Source organism: Dipodomys merriami, unplaced genomic scaffold, assembly GCF_024711535.1.
Source record: "Dipodomys merriami isolate MVZ:Mamm:240054 unplaced genomic scaffold, mDipMer1.0.p SCAF_15, whole genome shotgun sequence".
Classification (NCBI taxonomy): Eukaryota; Metazoa; Chordata; class Mammalia; order Rodentia; family Heteromyidae; genus Dipodomys; species Dipodomys merriami.
This window is the reverse complement of record NW_027202826.1, coordinates 20,742,007-20,759,388: the sequence shown is the minus strand read 5'-3', so window position 1 is coordinate 20,759,388 and position 17,382 is coordinate 20,742,007.

The following is a 17,382-nucleotide window of genomic DNA, read 5'->3' as shown; positions in this document are numbered from 1 at the left end:
AGAACAAAACTGTTGAACAAATCATTTGTTTGGATTTTTTCAGGAATGTCGTAAGAAAGAGTGAGAGTGTATAATATGAGAGGTGATCATTTTAGTATCTTTGTACTTTATTATCCAAACACAAGTCTGATGTGAGTTGTCATTTATCAGTGTTTATTTCCTCCTCCTTCTTTCCCTTTTTTCCTTCCTTCATCCTTCCTTCCATCCTTTCATTCTTCCTGCCATTTCCCCTCCTTCCTTCCTTCCTTCCTTTTTCCTTCCTGCCTTTCTTTCTCTTTCCCTCCTTCCTTCTTTCCTTTCCTTCTTTCTTTATCTCTCCGATTAGTTCAAAAAATCCATCCATGTTCATAATTTAATATTTGAAATATATTCCCCAGCCCAAGAAAAAAAAGCATTAGAGTCTACCATTTTCCTGTGCCTTCTAAGAAGGCTATCAAGGTTAAGAACAATTGTTTAGAAAAATGGGTATTCTCTATGTCTCTGTGTGGAAAGATATGACTTATCCGCATATACGTAATTTCACTAAGTATCTGACTGCGAAGGGCAAATGCTTCAGTTAAAGGTACAGCTTTACTACAGAACCAGAGGAGGGCGCTCCTCCCCTAAGAATGACGATGCCAAACTTGAAATACGGCCAGCAATCAATAAACGAAAACAAGGGATTCATTTCTAATGTCCCAATCATCGTAGCACATTTTAGTGAAAAAATATGGGCTGGTAATATTTGATAATATCAAATCATTATGAAAATGCACAACTAATGTATTACTTTAGTAGTGCTAAAGTCATTAAGCTGATCTAAAATATATTATCAGACTTTTATATTGTTTCATCTTAAAATAAGACCCAATAAAGGGCTGGGAAGGTGGCTCAGTGGTAGAGCGCTTGCCTTACATGCATGAAACCTTGGGTTCCATTCCTCCGCACCACATAAGCAGAAAAAGCTGCAAGTGGCACTGTGGCTCAAGTGGTAGGGTGCTAACCTTGAGCTGAAGAGCTGAGGGACAGTGCCCAGGCCCAGAGTTCAGGCCCCATGACTGGCAAAAAAAAAAAAAATGACCCAATAAATATGTATATATAAACCAGGTGCCAGTGGCTCACACCTGTAATCCTAGCTACTCAGAAGGCTGAGATCCGAGGATTGAGGTTCAAAACCAGCCTGGGCAGGAAAGTCTGTGAGACTCTTAGCTCTAATAAACCACTAGAAGACCAAAAGTGGTTCTGTGGCTCAAGCAGTAGAGTGCTCATCTTGAGCTGAAGAGCACAGGGACAACTCCCAAGCCTAGAGTTCAAGCCCCACAATCAACAACAACAACAACAAAAATATATATATATTATATATATGTGTGTGTGTATTTAATCTTCAGTATATACTTAATGTTCTAATATACTTAATGAGGTAGTCATTTCTGCCTTTGTTTTATTATAGTTTTATAAATAATCTCACATATTACAAACTTATTTTCCTTTATCAAATGCACTATTTCTTCACTGGACAGCATGTCTCACAGATATTCCTGTCTACAAGAACTCAGTTTAGAAAACAGTAAGTTATAATGAGGTTAGAGAAATAACCCCAAGAAATTGTAAAAAAAAAAAAAAAAAAAAAAACAAAAAAAAAAACAAAAAAAAAAACCTAAAGTTTAGGGGGAAGAACAAACATTTGAATGTAAAGAAAGTCTGCATGAAGTTTGAAAAGCAGGAAAATGAGTGGCAGAGATATTATAATGTACACCTATAGGAAATAATATCAGATATTTGAAAATATCAAGTATAAGAGGATGGACTAGAATTCATGAAGATGTGGAAGTTCCTGAATCAAAATGCTCAAGAGGAACAAAGGCTAAAAATACAAAATAGCAAAGTGTGACAGATGTCTGGGAATTTTGAGGCAGTGTTGAGCCAGGCTTACGATGCAGACGGTGTGTGTTGTGGTTCTAGGTCTCCAAGGGATATGTGTGAAGCTAAAGATTTGAGTGGTCTGAGGCCATTGTTCTTAGCATACGACCAGCACGTTTGCACACTAAACAGCTGCAGAAAACGTTCTCTGCTGTCCACTACAACAATGAGACATTGGCACAAGTCTCACTTGGATGCTAAACACCTGAACACCGACATAACTTCAGAGTCAAATAAGAAGATACATTAAAAAAAAAGCAGAATTAAAATCAAATGAATAAACTAGATGGTGATATGTGGTGCTAAAATGAGGAAAATACAGTGAGTGAAATGCAAGCAAGTTGAAAATAAAATTAAGCATTTCTATGGCATGCTTACTTTGAGCACCACTGTATAAGATACAACACTGATTTCTCACTCGTTTTCAGCTGTATTATACTCTTCTTTATGTTGGTCTATGTATAAAATCTCAGGACAGGGCTGGGAAGGTGGCTCAGTGGTAGAGCGCTTCCCTTGCATTCATGAGGCCCTGGGTTCGATTCCTCAGCACCACATAAGCAAAAAGAAAAAAGCCGGAAGAAGCACTGTGGCTCAAGTGGTAGAGCACTAGCCTTGAGCTGAGGAGCTGAGGACAGCGCCCAGGCCCAGAGTTCAGGACCCACGACCGGACCCAACAACAACAACAACAACAACAAAAATCTCAGGACACATCTGTGTTTGAGTTTGTTTTCTGGGTTCTCTTAAATATATTGGTATATATGCAAATTGTTTTTCTAGATGGTAATGTTTGTGCCAGTACTGGAGCTTCAACTCAAGACCTGGGCACTGTACCTCAGGTTTTTCACTCAAGACTAGCTGTTTAGCACATGAGCCGCTGCTCCACTTCTGGCTTTGTTTTTGTTATTGGTTGTGGAGCTTGAACTCTGGGCCTGGGCTCTGTCCCTCAGCTCTTCAGCTCAAGGCTAGCACTCTATCACTTGAGCCACAGTGTCACTTCCGGTTTTCTGAGTGGTTTATTGGAGATAAGAGTCTCACAGGCTTTCCTGCCAAAGCTGGCTTTGAATCTTGATCCTCAGCCTCCCGAATAGCTAGGATTACAGGCGTGAGCCACCGGCGCCCAGCTCACTTCTGGCTTTTTGATGGTTCATTGAAAAGAAGAATTGCACAAACTTTTCCTGCCCAGACTTTTAGGAATCCTCAGATCTCAGAATCCTGAGTAGTTAGATTTACAGGTAGGAGCCACGGGTGACTGGCTTATTTCCAATATTTGTGATTCATGGGTTGGTTGAATCCCTGGATGAATCATCTTCAGATATGAAGTTCAACAATACACCAAGTCTGTTTCCAGACTTGTTGATGAGTAATAACCTTGGGTGAATAATAAGACACCAGCCACCTGTTCTTTTCCTGAATCATCATTTAATACATGATGGACCTTTTGTATTTGGGGGAAAACAGACAACTGAGAGACAATCTCAGTGAGCAAAGCCTCAGCCAGTAAATATTCAAAAAAGAACTCTGTGTGAGAGTACACTGCACTTATTTATATACTTTAACATGCCTCTTTCATCGAACTAGGTAAATGGGGACTGAATTCAACTAGATCATAAAATCCAAGTAGCTTGGAGACTAAACTCACTACAAAGGCAAATATTCCTGCAAATCTAGTCTCAGAAAGATGCACTTTTTGTCTAATTTTTCTACACTCAGTATAAAAGTAAATTCTGAATGACACATGAAATAATACCCCCCTGCACACATATATACATACATCAGTACACTAGTGTTCAACACACTATAAAAGACTCTCATCCTAGAAGTACTCAGTGATTAAATTTCTCTGAGCCTAAACAAAAGGATCATATTTTTGGTGAGTATAAGCATAGGAAGCCAATTTTCCAGCTTGCGTTTTCCTTCACCGATTTTCCATATTTTATTTTATTTTAGTATTTCCACATGTCCTTACCCTTAACTTCAAGATTTGGCCCATTCCAACAGTGAAATGGAACATTCCAACCACGTTGCTTCTTTTCACCCATTTCTGTTTAACACACAATGACCCAACATGGTAGAGAAACGAAAAACTGATTATGCTGATAAACTCTTTGAACAGGGAGCTGTTAATCTGCCTATAAGTGGAAATGAATATAATCTCCATGAACTTGAGTGTGACCTGTAAGTCTATACTAACAGTCCTCTTAGAAAGGTGGTTATTTACAGTTGCTTGTGGGTTTTTAGCCTGCCTTCTGTTCTATCTGTCTCAGTCACGGTTAACAATTGGAGTGTGTAAACGAGGGCATATCTTAGTCCATTCTTAGTACATCTTAATCCATCACTTTTCCTCCGTGGCATCAGCACAAACTCATCTTTTTTCCTTTTGGAACTTGTAGGCAGGCATTTGTGAGATTTATTGCTCGTTTCTTTCCTGTTACTTTTTATGTCATTTAAAAAAATCTTTATTCCTTCCTTCTCTGTCCTTCCCATTTGGTGTGTATGGAAGTTTCAGTGCTTAAATACTGCTGAAAGGGTTAATACAATTGTGTGTGGGGGGGGGAAATCCATCCTTGTCTTTATAAAAAATGTTCCCACAGTAGAGAATCCATTCTGATTTTTGTCACTCCAATCATTCTTCCTTACTTCTCTTATCTATTTCATTTCATACTTCCCATTTTTGTGCATGGCCCTGAATTCAAAAGAAGTACCACCAAAAACAAGAGGTCCTTTAATGAAAAGGCTTATTTGCCTATAAATAAAATTTTGCATAGTAAAGAGATCATTGGAATTCAGATCAAAGCTATGCTATTTCCAATGTTACTTATATATCTAAAAAGAAAAGACTGGCCTGACAGATAAGGAACTGAAGAATCACCATGCCATCCCAACAGACAGTTAAAAAGCTTGACAAATGGGAAAGTCACCAATTCTTCCTCCATCTTTCAGAGACGTGCTGTCACTGGGCCAAGCAGAAGCAAGGCCAGGCAACAGTTCCACCGTAGAAAATACCGCCGCGAATCCAACCGAGCCGCCAGCGACTGAGTGTGGACAGCCCTGAGAACCCCAAGGTCCTCAGACAGTTTTAAGTCTTACCTCTTGCAGATCTAAAACTTCATCACCAGGAACACTGGGGGAAACAAAAATGTCTCCTCACACTTGTAGCCAGAGAAGGGGATTTCTGTCGCCAAAGAACAACAAAGATTTCTAGATTTTCGATGAGTAAATAGACCGAATAAACAGCACACAGAAGATATGTTAGGCATTGAAATTATTTGCATCGTTCCTTGCATGGTTGAGACCTGATGTGATACAGTTATACAACACACAGCTTAGAACCTCGGTCATTATTTTTACTTGTCTAATAAACATAATAGAAGACAATGCTGTATCCATCTAGGCTCGTGGATTATCAGAGCTGGACCACTGTGATTCCATGTGTTCATAGTGATTGAGTCTGTGTGTGTGTGTGTGTGTGTGAGAGAGAGAGAGAGAGAGAGAGAGAGAGAGAGAGAGAGAGAGGGAGGGAGGGAGGGAGGGAGAGAGAGAATAGTAGATGAAAACTCTCTGAACTTACCACATTTATAGTGAACCCAATGTGTCCTAAAATAAAGCTTATTATTTAAATAATAATCCACTCTTTATTAATGGTTCTGCTTAAGTCATTACTTTTCTGTTATCTTTAAGTAGTTGCACAAAGGAGTTTCAGTTCCAGATATCACTATATGAGTACAATGCATCTTGATGAATGTCACCCTTCCATTGTTCTTCCTCATCTATCCCAAGCCCACCCTCCCCTCAACTTACCTGCTCCATTTTGTCACATATGGACATTCAGTATTATGAGTTTATTGGCCCTCCCCCTCGTAAATTATCTTTTCAATGTGAAAAAGAAGAAAGCACCGGCATGGAAAGGTTTGCAAATAAAACGTGCTGTTTCTGTACAGACAGCATTATCATTTGGACTTTTTCATACGACATGGGGAATTTTACATAGAAAAATGATACATTCGACTCAGTCCAATATGGGACAACAAGACAGTCTTATTGGAAAATCTATTATCTCTGTTTTTAGGAATAAAACCCCTCAGTTTGGGGGCTTCTGTTTCTTACATGCTGAGAAGATGTTCTTTAATCACAGAATTGATATATGTCTGGATTGAATGGCTCCCAGGATGCACTTCTGTCAAGTTTTATGAAGTGTTTTGCAGCACTAAGATAAACGCAGACAGCACTGTGATGGTGGCAACATATCATTTCCCAGCAGCACCCCTCCCCCCAGTCCTCCTGGTTACTATATGTAGCAAAGCTGCCTTTACAGCACATAGTTTCTACCCAGGTGGCCGATGCCTTGTTCACTAATTTTTTTAAACAAGGAGCACCAGAGTCAAATTTGCAAGCTGATTGCTCCGTTTGGCTTCTATAAGTTCTCTCTTAGGAAGATCCAGGAGTCCAATTAGGATGCTATTAATTACTTTTTTGTTTCAAACCTTAATAAATGCTGTATTGATTTTCAAATCAATGGTTGTTCCTGAAAAACAAACCTCTTAGCTCCATTTTCAGATGCCCAATGGACAAAGATGGAGCTTAAGAAAATCCTGAGGGCTGGGAAGGTGGCTCAGTGGTAGAGTGCTTGCCTGGCATGCATGAGGCCCTGGGTTCAATTCCTCCACATATGCAAAAATAATAGTAATCAAAAAGTTAAAAAGAAAGTCTTGAATGTAATTGGCTTAAATGTGCTGAATTTTAGCTATGTGACCATTTTATGGTCACTGAAAGTGTATGATTGTTTAAATTTCTGGGGGAAAGTTATAGTAAAAGTTATAGTTTAATGAAGGCATACAGGTGAAAGATGGAATTCGCATGATTGGCACACCCATCAGCTGAGACATATATCTTTTCTTTGCAGTGAAAACCTTTAAGGTCTTCCCATTTAACTATTCCTCCTGACTGGCATATAATAGCAATGATTGGATGACAGGAGCATAAAACGTGGTAGGAGGGGAAAGACGGTGGAGAGGATGAAGGACGGTGAATATCATCCAAACCCATCGTGTCCATGTACAGCTATGGAAGAATGAAGCGTGCTAAGGCTGGTGTGGGAAGGGGTTAGGGAGGAGGGTTGAGTGACAGAGGGTGAGTCCAACCAAGGTGAATATGGACATAAATGAAGCACTCTTATGCAACCATTGATGTGAATGCCTTCTACTTTGCATGTCTAATTTACATGCAACATGCTGTTCCAAGCTCCAGTTTTCCTTTTTTCCTAATACTTAACAAAAAAATTATACTCATACTCCAACTCCATCCTGCCATCATCTATATGAAAATGGAGTTGCTCTCCATCCCTGGAAGATACGAGAAGTTGCTCGCTGCCATCTTTGATATATGTCAGTCAGGCCTTCATTTTCAAAAGTTTCCCCAGACACTATAAAAAAAAACAAAAACAAAAACATGAAATTAAGTATCATATAGTATCATATATCTGACAAGCAGCTACATAGGCAAACACACAAATATCCACTAAATCTACACTAATTTCGGCCCAAGAAAAACAATTTTTATGGGTTGTGGATGAGTATGAATGTGGAAATAGGAGCGGGAAAGGGAATTCATTAGGTGAAATGTTCACGGATCCAACTCACAGCAGTAATGCCACTAGAGAGCAGTGTGTGACTGGAAATCAAAAGAATGATTCCATGTGGTTAAAACAGGTATTCTATTGACGCTTCAGATACATCTGTTATTCATTAACAATTTGAACTTCATCCTATGAAAAAGCAAAAATGGTTAGATTTTAATGAAATCCTGGTAAACTGCAAAGGAATGCAGTTAGTCCCTCTTGGTGTTTCTATTAAGCATGTAATATTTGTACAAAGTGAACTCATTATGACGCATCCATGCATGCATATGATGGGTGGGCTTTGAACGTACTTTTTTTGGGGGGGGGTCCGGTTGTGGGGCCTGAACTCTGGGCCTGGGCGCTGTCCTTCAGCTCTTCAGCTCAAGGCTAGCGCTCTACCACTTGAGCCACAGCGCCACTTCCGGCTTTTTTCTTTTTGCTTATGTAGTGCTGAGGAATCGAACCCAGGGCCTCATGCATGCAAGGCAAGCGCTCTACCACTGAGCCACCTTCCCAGCCCCTGAACATACTTTATCTTATTCTCCTCTTTACCCTCTCCCTTCCACTTCCAGTCCCCCTTGTACTGGCAGGTCCTTAACCCTCACCTCATTCTGTGTCTGAGAGAAAGCATGAGGTGTTTGTCTTTGTGATACTTGCTTATTTTATATAACATAATCTTTGTTTCCTTTTTTTTCATAAAATGAGAGAATTTCATTCTTGTTTATGGAACCAAACATATTCATATCTATACATCATAGATACATGTATATGCATCATATGTATTCATACAGATACATATATATGCTACATTTTATTTTTTTATTCATCCATTGTTTGTCACCTAGGCTAATGCCCTAAATTGGCTTTTGTGATTGGTGTAGCAGTCAGCATGGGTAGGCAAGAATCTCTATAGTAAACTTACTTTGACAACTTTGTGTATAAACCCAGAAGTGCTTTGCATGAATCCTCCTCCTCTCCCTTCCCCTCTTCCCCTCCCCCCCTCCCCCCTCCCCCTCCCCTTCCCCCTCCCCCTCCTCCTCCTCTTCTTCCGTTCTGGGCCTTGAAGTCAGGGTCTAGGCACTATCCTTGATCCTTCTTGTGCTCAAGTCTAGCGCTCTACCACTTGAGCTACAGCGCCACTTCTGGCTTTTTGAGTAGTTTATTGGAGATAAAAGTCTCACACACTTTCCTGCCCAGGCTGGCTTCAAACTTTGATCCTCAGATCTCAACCTTCTTAGTAGCTAGGATTACAGGCATAAGCCACAGACACTCCACCTATAAATCTATTTTTGGCTTGTTAAACTTTGCCCTTTTCAAATATTGATGCTAGGCAATTTGAACTATAGATAGAAACAAAGATTTCGTTTTAAGGTGAAGAATTTATTCCAAGTAAACAAAGATAAGGCTGACTCTGAGACTTAACTTCCATTTGAGATAGATTTATGCATTGATACATTCTATCAATTGATACATTCTCGAATCAATGAGGAAAACTGCACATCCAACAAATTTTAAGTCGTTTTCTATTTTTCACAGCTGAAGATATAGGACTTAAATTCAAATGCATTTTCCTCATGCTCAGACGATGCTTTGGCTTGTTATTCTAGAGCCGGAGTGTCTATATTCCCTGCAAATTGCCTCAATTCATCACAGCAAAAGCGATAAAGGAAATGGCAAGGGCTTCCTTTACAGTGAAGTACTACCTACGCCCACACGAGGGCGCCCGGACTCCACACCGGGGGCCTCAGTCAAGGCGCGGGTGTTCATGCTGATCCAAGGAGATCTTCAGTGGTTATATAAACAGCAAAGAAAGCAACTTTCAAAGAAGGGTTATTACCTGAGTGGATTCGAATCGTTGTATTAAGAAGGCCGGTAAGTGATCAAAAAAGCAACTGTAGCAAAGCTTCGGAAGACGGGTAGAACGACAAGAAATAGAATGATCCCAGACTTTTCCAAAATAAGCAACCTGGCACTGGTGGCTCACGCCTGTAATCCTACCTACTCAGGAGGCTGAGATCTGAGAATCGCAGTTCAAAGCCAGCCCGGGCAAGGAAAGTCCTCGTGAGACTCTTATGTCTAATTAACCACTCAAAAAACAGAAGTGGTGCTGTAGCTCAAGTGGTAGAACACTAGCCTTGAGCAGACAGGCTCAGGGACAGCGCCCAGGCCCAGAGTGCAAAGATAAAAATCAAAGTAATCAAAACCGGGAAGCACTTCCACACAATTTATATCATCTGATGCTAAAACAAAGATTCTCCCAGAAAGGAGGGAAGAGACGTCTCAGAGTCCTGATGAGCATGAATGCAAACATCTTCAAGGAAATGCCAGTGAACCAAATACAAGAAGCCACTAAAAAGAATAATTTGGCTTCACTGTGAGATTCATTTCTGGTGTGGTTCAACTTATACAGATCAATAAACGTCATACACCACTACAACCAAATGTTAGTTTTGAAGCAAATGAAGAGAAAGCTCCGTATCTAGGTGTATGGTTTGTAGAAGAAGACAAAGGTTGAAATCTATGGAAATGGTAAATTGCCCTTCATCCAGCCCCACAGATGCATTCAGGAAAGGACCGATGCATTTGAAAGCGTGAGGGTTTCAGCACACACAGAGTTAAGTAGCCTTGTAATGATGTTGAATGACAAAATAGTAAATACAATATGGATATCTACATATCATTTTCTACTTCTGACAACACTGTGCGGTCTGATGATGGGTTATCAGGCCCCACTGTGGACAGGCCCAGGGATCCAACAGGAAGAAGTGACCATTACTCAGAACATCTTCTATGAGGATCAGAATTGTTGTAAAATACACACAAGGAGACTCAGGGGGGGTGTGGAGTCTCATAAAACCTGCAAAGAAGATTATTACAGAGTTGTAGATTTAAAAGCAAGGATTTAAAAAGGGGAAAAATGAAGTGGCTATGAATGTGCCAGAATCCAAGTTTTAAGAGAGCTAGAGAATTTGATCGACAACTATCTTCGTATGTCCTGTGTTCCAGGAGACACGGGTACACAGGAAAGCAGCCTCTGAATGCAAACCACCAGTGCGGGACTCCTCTGGTAATTAGGAGTGGGATTGTCTCCCTTGTTTTACTCCTTTTTGGTCACCAGGGGGCACTGGTGCTCACGTCCCACTTGTGTGTTTGAACAGCAGTAGCTCTAAAAGAGCATAAAATGAGCCATTTGAAATTCTGTTGTGCTATTTAATATTATTGAGATAATTTTCTAATACACAAAGATAACCATCAAAACACCCAGAGTGGAAGAAAGAATGATTCCAGATGTAGATACTTGATACTCCTGCACATAATCAAGCATTTAAGGGAGCATTCCAGATAGAATATTTCACATTGAAATTCCCCGGTGCAACCATTTGAAAATGTAAAAAATAATCAAATTTAAATCACAAAGCAAAAAAGACAGAATGAAGAATAATGCATAATTATGATTCGTCTAGATTTCTGAAATTATATGAGCTCCCAAAGCGTCTCCTCTTTGTTTCAATTGACAGTGTACCTTAGAGATTTTAGTCTTTAGGTTTTTTTTTAAGGTACAATCGCACTTTTTAAAAATACTTAAATATCATTCCTGTTTTCTTGAATTAATTGCTCCTTAAAAAATCTCTTCTTTTCATTAAAAGGTAGACCCTAGGACAGCAGAATAATATTCAGAGAATCAAGCATTCAGGGAAACAGTCTCCAAATGGATTGGTTCTGAAATTATTTTTAGTCTTCAAAAAATTATGCTTGGTGATATTTGCCTTTCAATTCTGAATATCGTTAATAACAGGGTGACTGCAGTCGCTTTTCTCTGGATCATTTAATGGAAATGACAATAAATGAAAACATAGGCACAATGAAAATGGCTTGATTGGCATTCACGGAAGAAATAGATGCTCCCTCCAGGGGCCTGCAAAATAACCTAGAAGTCTTCTGGTGTTTTACATTTCAAATGAAAAATGCTCATTTGTTTACAAGCCAACTTTTTATTTTGGAAAATTGTGCTTCATATAGTTTTTTTTTTAAGCAACTCTTCTTTCAATAACAGATCCTCACTTATTTTATCATACAAATGTAATTAATTATCCCTTCTATAAGTTGAATTAACCAAAAACAAGCTCATTCAAATGTAGAGTGCTTTGTGATCTAGTTACAGTCTTAGTAAATGTATAGTTAGCAAGGTTTCTGTTTACTTAAAAATGTTCTGATACCTAACAAGGCTAGGGTATTAGCTATCCATTTTCCACACATTTCTTTCGAAAAATAATAACTACAGCATTCAATGGTCAGTTATTCATGAGATTAAAAAAAAAACGTCAACTTTGAGGAGGACGCTTAGGTTCGAATTCAGAGGCTTATTCTTGCTAGGCATGCTGTATTGTTTGATTCATGCTCCCAATTCTTTTTCACACAGGTTAGTTTTGAAGATATAACTAAGTGGGGCTGGACAGTGATCCTCCTATTTTACATTCACCCTCATAGCTAGGATGACGGTGGGTAGTGCTAGGATGACTGTGCCCAATTTTTTCCCATTAGGATGGAGTCTTGTTGACTTTTCAGCGAGGGCTCTTCCGTTCAACGTCAGCGTCCTGCTAGCCAGGATGACAGTAGCATAGCGTTATATTCAGCCATTAGATGGCATGGAATCTCTTGAACTCCTTGCCCACACTGGTCTCCAACTCTGGTCCTTCCAATCTCCACTCCCTGGGGAGCTAAGATGATAAACAAGAGCCACCAACGCATGGATCAATTCGCAATGCTTCTTGCTACAAGTATATTAGGATATGGGACAAATCAGAGTCATATTACTTAGAGAAAAATGTCAAGTTTTACTAAGTCTCATCCCTCTGAATCCTCGGAAAACTAAAAACCAAAGGAGTTAGAAATGCAAGGACGCTACAGTGCATTCAAGCTAAAATCAAGAATGAATAGGGTGGGGAGGGGAATAAACAAAATGTTTAAATAGGATACAGAATGGTCCATTGCAATTAATGAGATGTACAAGATGCTATGTCGAAAAACGAACTTTACAGTTTAGGCGGGGGGGGGGGGGGGGGGGAGGGGGAGTGTAGTTGAGGAGGTGGGAAGGAAGGGATGGTAGGGGAAAAACAAAGGAAGAGGCAACAATGCTGGATAAGAAATGTACTCACTACCTTGCTCATGTAACTGTAACCCCTCTGTACAGTATTTTTACAATAAAAAACTTACTTTTAAAAAATGAATAAATAGGAGTAAGGTAGTTCTGGAAGGCAAAATAAATTAAGGAAGGAGATTGGTTGGATCAAAGTGGAACTCTGGAGTATCTGGAGTGAGAGGAATCATTTAAGGTACCAGAAAGAGCACAAATAATTAAGAGAATCCCATGTGGGGGCTGAAGTGTCCTTGTACTCCAACCAAACCCAGAATAAAAACCAGTAGAAATAAAATTGAAAGCCGGGAGCCGGTGGCTCACATCTGTAATCCTAGCTACTCAGGAAGCTGAGGTCAGAGGATCGCAGTTCAAAGCCAGTCCGGGCACAAAAGTCCATGAGACTCTTATCTCCAATAAACCACTGAGAAAACCGAAAGTAGTGCTGTGTCTCAAGTGTAGAGTGCTAGCCTTGAGCTGAAGAGCTGAGGGACAGCGCCCAGGCCCAGAGTTTAGCAGAAAGAAAGAAAGAAAGAAAGAAAGAAAGAAAGAAAGAAAGAAAGAAAGAAAGAAAGAAAGAAAGAAAGAAAGAAAGAAAGAAAGAAAGAAAGAAAGAAAGAAAGAAAGAAAGAAAGAAAGAAAGAAAGAAAGAAAGGAAGGAAGAAAGGAAGGAAGGAAGAAAAGAAAGAAAGAAAGAAAGAAAGGAAGGAAGGAAGGAAGGAAGGAAGGAAGGAAGGAAGGAAGGAAGGAAAGAAAGGTAGATATGATGGTGGGATCTACTCCAGTTTTTACCTAGAATCCTGATTTAGCAAGTTCATTTAAATTTATATACATGGAAAATTCATATCCCATAGGACATGAATAAAATTGTATGTATATCATTCTTAGTAATATCAAACTGAGCTATTGTAAAAATATATAATTTGGACAATGACAATGTAAATAATAACTACTTAAAACAAAGTTAAAGAATATTGATGCAAATCTCTTTATTTGGAACATTCAATATTAATATTATTTTCCTAAATCTAAAAATCCTAACATAATAAAATGTAGTATTTGTAGAACTCCAAAAGTTATTTACAGAATTTTAAAGTTAAATTTGTCAAAAAAAATAATGTATGGCACATTGATGAAGAATTATGAGAATTTTTACATGATATATTTAAATATAAATTGCTAGTAATTTAAAGAGGACAATACTGATAAAGACATTTAAATAGAGCTAGATATGGTGTTTCAAGCCTGTAATCTGACCTGCTCAAGAGGCTCATATCAGGTGGATTGTGATTTGAGGCCAGCCTGAACAAAAACCCAGCAAGACCCCATCACAACTCACAAGAAAGGCCCTAAGGCTCACACCTGCTATTCCAGCTAGGTGAGAGTCCTGGGTGACCATCATGGTCAAAGGCCAGTCCTAGGCACAAGTCATATCTCCCTAGAAAACAGCAAAAAGGAAAAAGGGCCATGGCTCAAGAGGTACAACGCTTATTCTGAAGTATGAGTCCTAAGTCCAAACCTTGTATAGAAAAAATAAACAGATGACAAGAAAGAAATGTTAGCTATTACAAATTTCAGGAACAAATCTTTGTATGTATATGTACATAATATATAATGAAAGGAAATGAGGGCTGGGAAGGTGACTCGGTGGTAGAGTGCTTGCTTTGCATGCATGAGGCCCGGGGTTCGATTCCTCAGCACCACATAAGCAGAGAAAGCCTGAAGTGGCGCTGTGGCTCAAGTGGTAGAGCGCTAGCCTTGAGCTGAAGAGCTGAGAGACAGCGCCCAGGCCCAGCCCACCACTGTCCAAAAAAAAAAAAAAAAAAAAAAAAAAAAGGAAATGAAATGTGAATGGAAAATTCATGGCTAATTACAGTAATGTTGAGATAATTGGCTATTTCCTTTGCAAATTTTATAAACATACTTTAGAAAATTGTCAGACATGAATATCAGAAATTACACCTCTACACTTAATACTATAGCCTTCTAATTCTGCTAATTGATGCCTTGATTATTTAAAAAAAAAACAACAAGATTAATGGTGTCAAAAATTAAATGTGCTGGATTAACAAAACTCAGCACTAAAAGACTAAGAATATTCTGAGGTAGAAATGATTGAGGTTCCATCTGAAGAGGCAATGATGCTCAAATACACCATGAAGCTCTCATTCATACTTCTTTTGTTATTGTTTGGATTGTGGAGCTTGAGCGGTGGGCCTGGGCACTGTCCCTGAGCTCTTCTGCTCAAGGCTAGTACTTTACCACTTTGAGCCACAGCGATTTTCTGATGGTTAATTGGATATGAGTCTCATGAACTTTCCTGACGATCCTCAGATCTCAGCCTCCTGACTAGCCAGGGTTACAGGCATGAGCCCCCAGTGCCCAGTTATCATTCTTGTTTTTCTCACAAGGAACAGACCCCGATTCTAACAACCTCACAAAGCACATTGAACATAAATCAAAACCCTGAGTTAGAGACTCAACGTGGCACTACATGAGGGGAAAACTCAAAAGTAAGGCCCACTTAGTGGAAGAGAGAACTGGAATTAATCCTGCTGCAATCCACATTTACAACTTGGTTGTTAGTTCTGAAAGCTTTGTAAGAGCTCAGGCAATAAAGTTGGTTTCAAGCAGTTCTGGATCACAAGTGCCTTTGGGACCAGGCTGAGTCAACCAAATAGATTTCGAAATGGTTAGCAGAGGGTCAATGACCCGAAGTACATAAGTCATTAAAATGATTAAACTAAAATGGCAGCGAAGAAAGCAGGTGCACTGAAACTTCAAGACATACATAAGCACTGATTCTTGGGGGAGGGAAAGAAAACAACTAATGACACATAAAAATAAAAATCTAGGAAAATGCTAAAGAAATTATTTTTAAGTATAATTGAAGACGAGAAAGGCTGAGTAATCCTGAAAATAACATACATCACAGAACATTAAAAATCAGACAAATTTAAGCAAAATAGATTTTAAGAACTTGAGTTCTGCTAGCGGAGCAAGACCCTAAAACACATCTTTGTTTCATAACACAAGCTAAACAAATATCTATTTTATATTGGCTAAATAAATATATTTTTAATGGTCATAAGAGACCAACTAAGTGCAGGACCACATGGAGAGTCAGTGAGGAAACAGAAAACTGGTTTATGGAATTTTTGTGTTTTGTTTTTGTTAATCATGGGGCTTGAACTCAGGGCCTGGGTGCTGTCCCTGAGTTTTTTCACTCAAGGCTAGTGCTCTACCACCTTGAGTCACAGGGACACTTCCGGTTTTCTGATGGTTAATTGGTGATAAGAATCTCATAGACTTTTCTGCCCGGGGTTGGCTGTGAACATAGTCCTCAGATCTCAGTCACCTGAGTAGCTAGGATTACAGACGTGAGACACTGGCACCTGGTTTTATTTTTTTAAAAACTGGTTCCATTGTGATATCTTTTAGATGTCAGCCTCTTGAATCAAAGTTCTTTTCTTTCTTTCTTTCTTTCTTTCTTTCTTTCTTTCTTTCTTTCTTTCTTTCTTTCTTTCTTTCTTTCTTTCTTTTTCTTGGTCGTGGGGATTGAACTCTGGGCCTGGGCGCTGTCCCTCAGCTCTTCAGCTCAAGGCTAGCGCTCTACCACTTGAGCCACAGTGCCACTTCCAGTTCTTTTGCTTCTATGTCCTATAAAATCATTTCATTAGTTTTCATTTTCCAAATGAAACTTCTAGTAATAGTAGCCTACTCTTTCTGGATCACTGGGGTTCAGAAATTTTACTTCAAAGTTATCATCAGTAAGAATTTTTAATTATTGCTCACTCTCTCTCTCTCTCTCTCTCTCTCTCTCTCTCTCTCTCTCTCTCTCTCCACATACACACACACACACACACACACACACACACACACACACACACACAGAGTATCCCACAAATACGTTGGCATGCTCACCTGTCTATATATTGAGAAAGGATATATATAATAAGGAAGGCCCAATCCTCAGAGCTCGGCTTCCCACTTGAGTAATATTTTATTTTTAAGATGTGAATTCTTTTGTAAATTTGGGACATTCGGCACTGTTTTTCCCTTGCTTCTTAATTACTAACAGATGAATATTCTGACACTTTTATTGAACTATTGTTTCCTCTTCATTCAACCAATCATTCCTTTCCCCATCTAAATACAACTATTCGATTGATACGTCTATCTTCAGAAAAATATAAACTGTATAAACTTTTTATATATTACATATGTATACAGATATATAATTAGAGGTAGATACAGTCATTGGTTTCAACTTTTACTCGATACTCTTTTTTATTAATATATTAGTTATGGAGTGAGGGGATTTCATTGTGACATCTCCACACATGTATACATTGATTCCAATTAATCTCAGCCTCTTAGTAATTATTCCTGCCCCCCTCTCCTAAAACAGCTTCTTCAACAGATTTTCTTGTTCAATTTTCACAGCTGCAAATAATCTATTTTGACAGTATTTGTTTTAAAGATTCCTTGTTATGCATATACATAGTTAATTTCATTATTCTTTTGTGCTTCATGTTTACTCCTTACCAGGATGATGGACATAGAGTTTGTACCCAGCTTCCTGTTGTTAGAAATAGCATGAAGTAAATATCAATCTGCACAGGGTTTACTTACATTACTTAATAATCACTATATAACCTTTTCCACTTTCATTGAATTGTTTTCCATGATTATAAAGAGCAGTGCTAGAAACTCAGGCATCAGTGGCTCATGC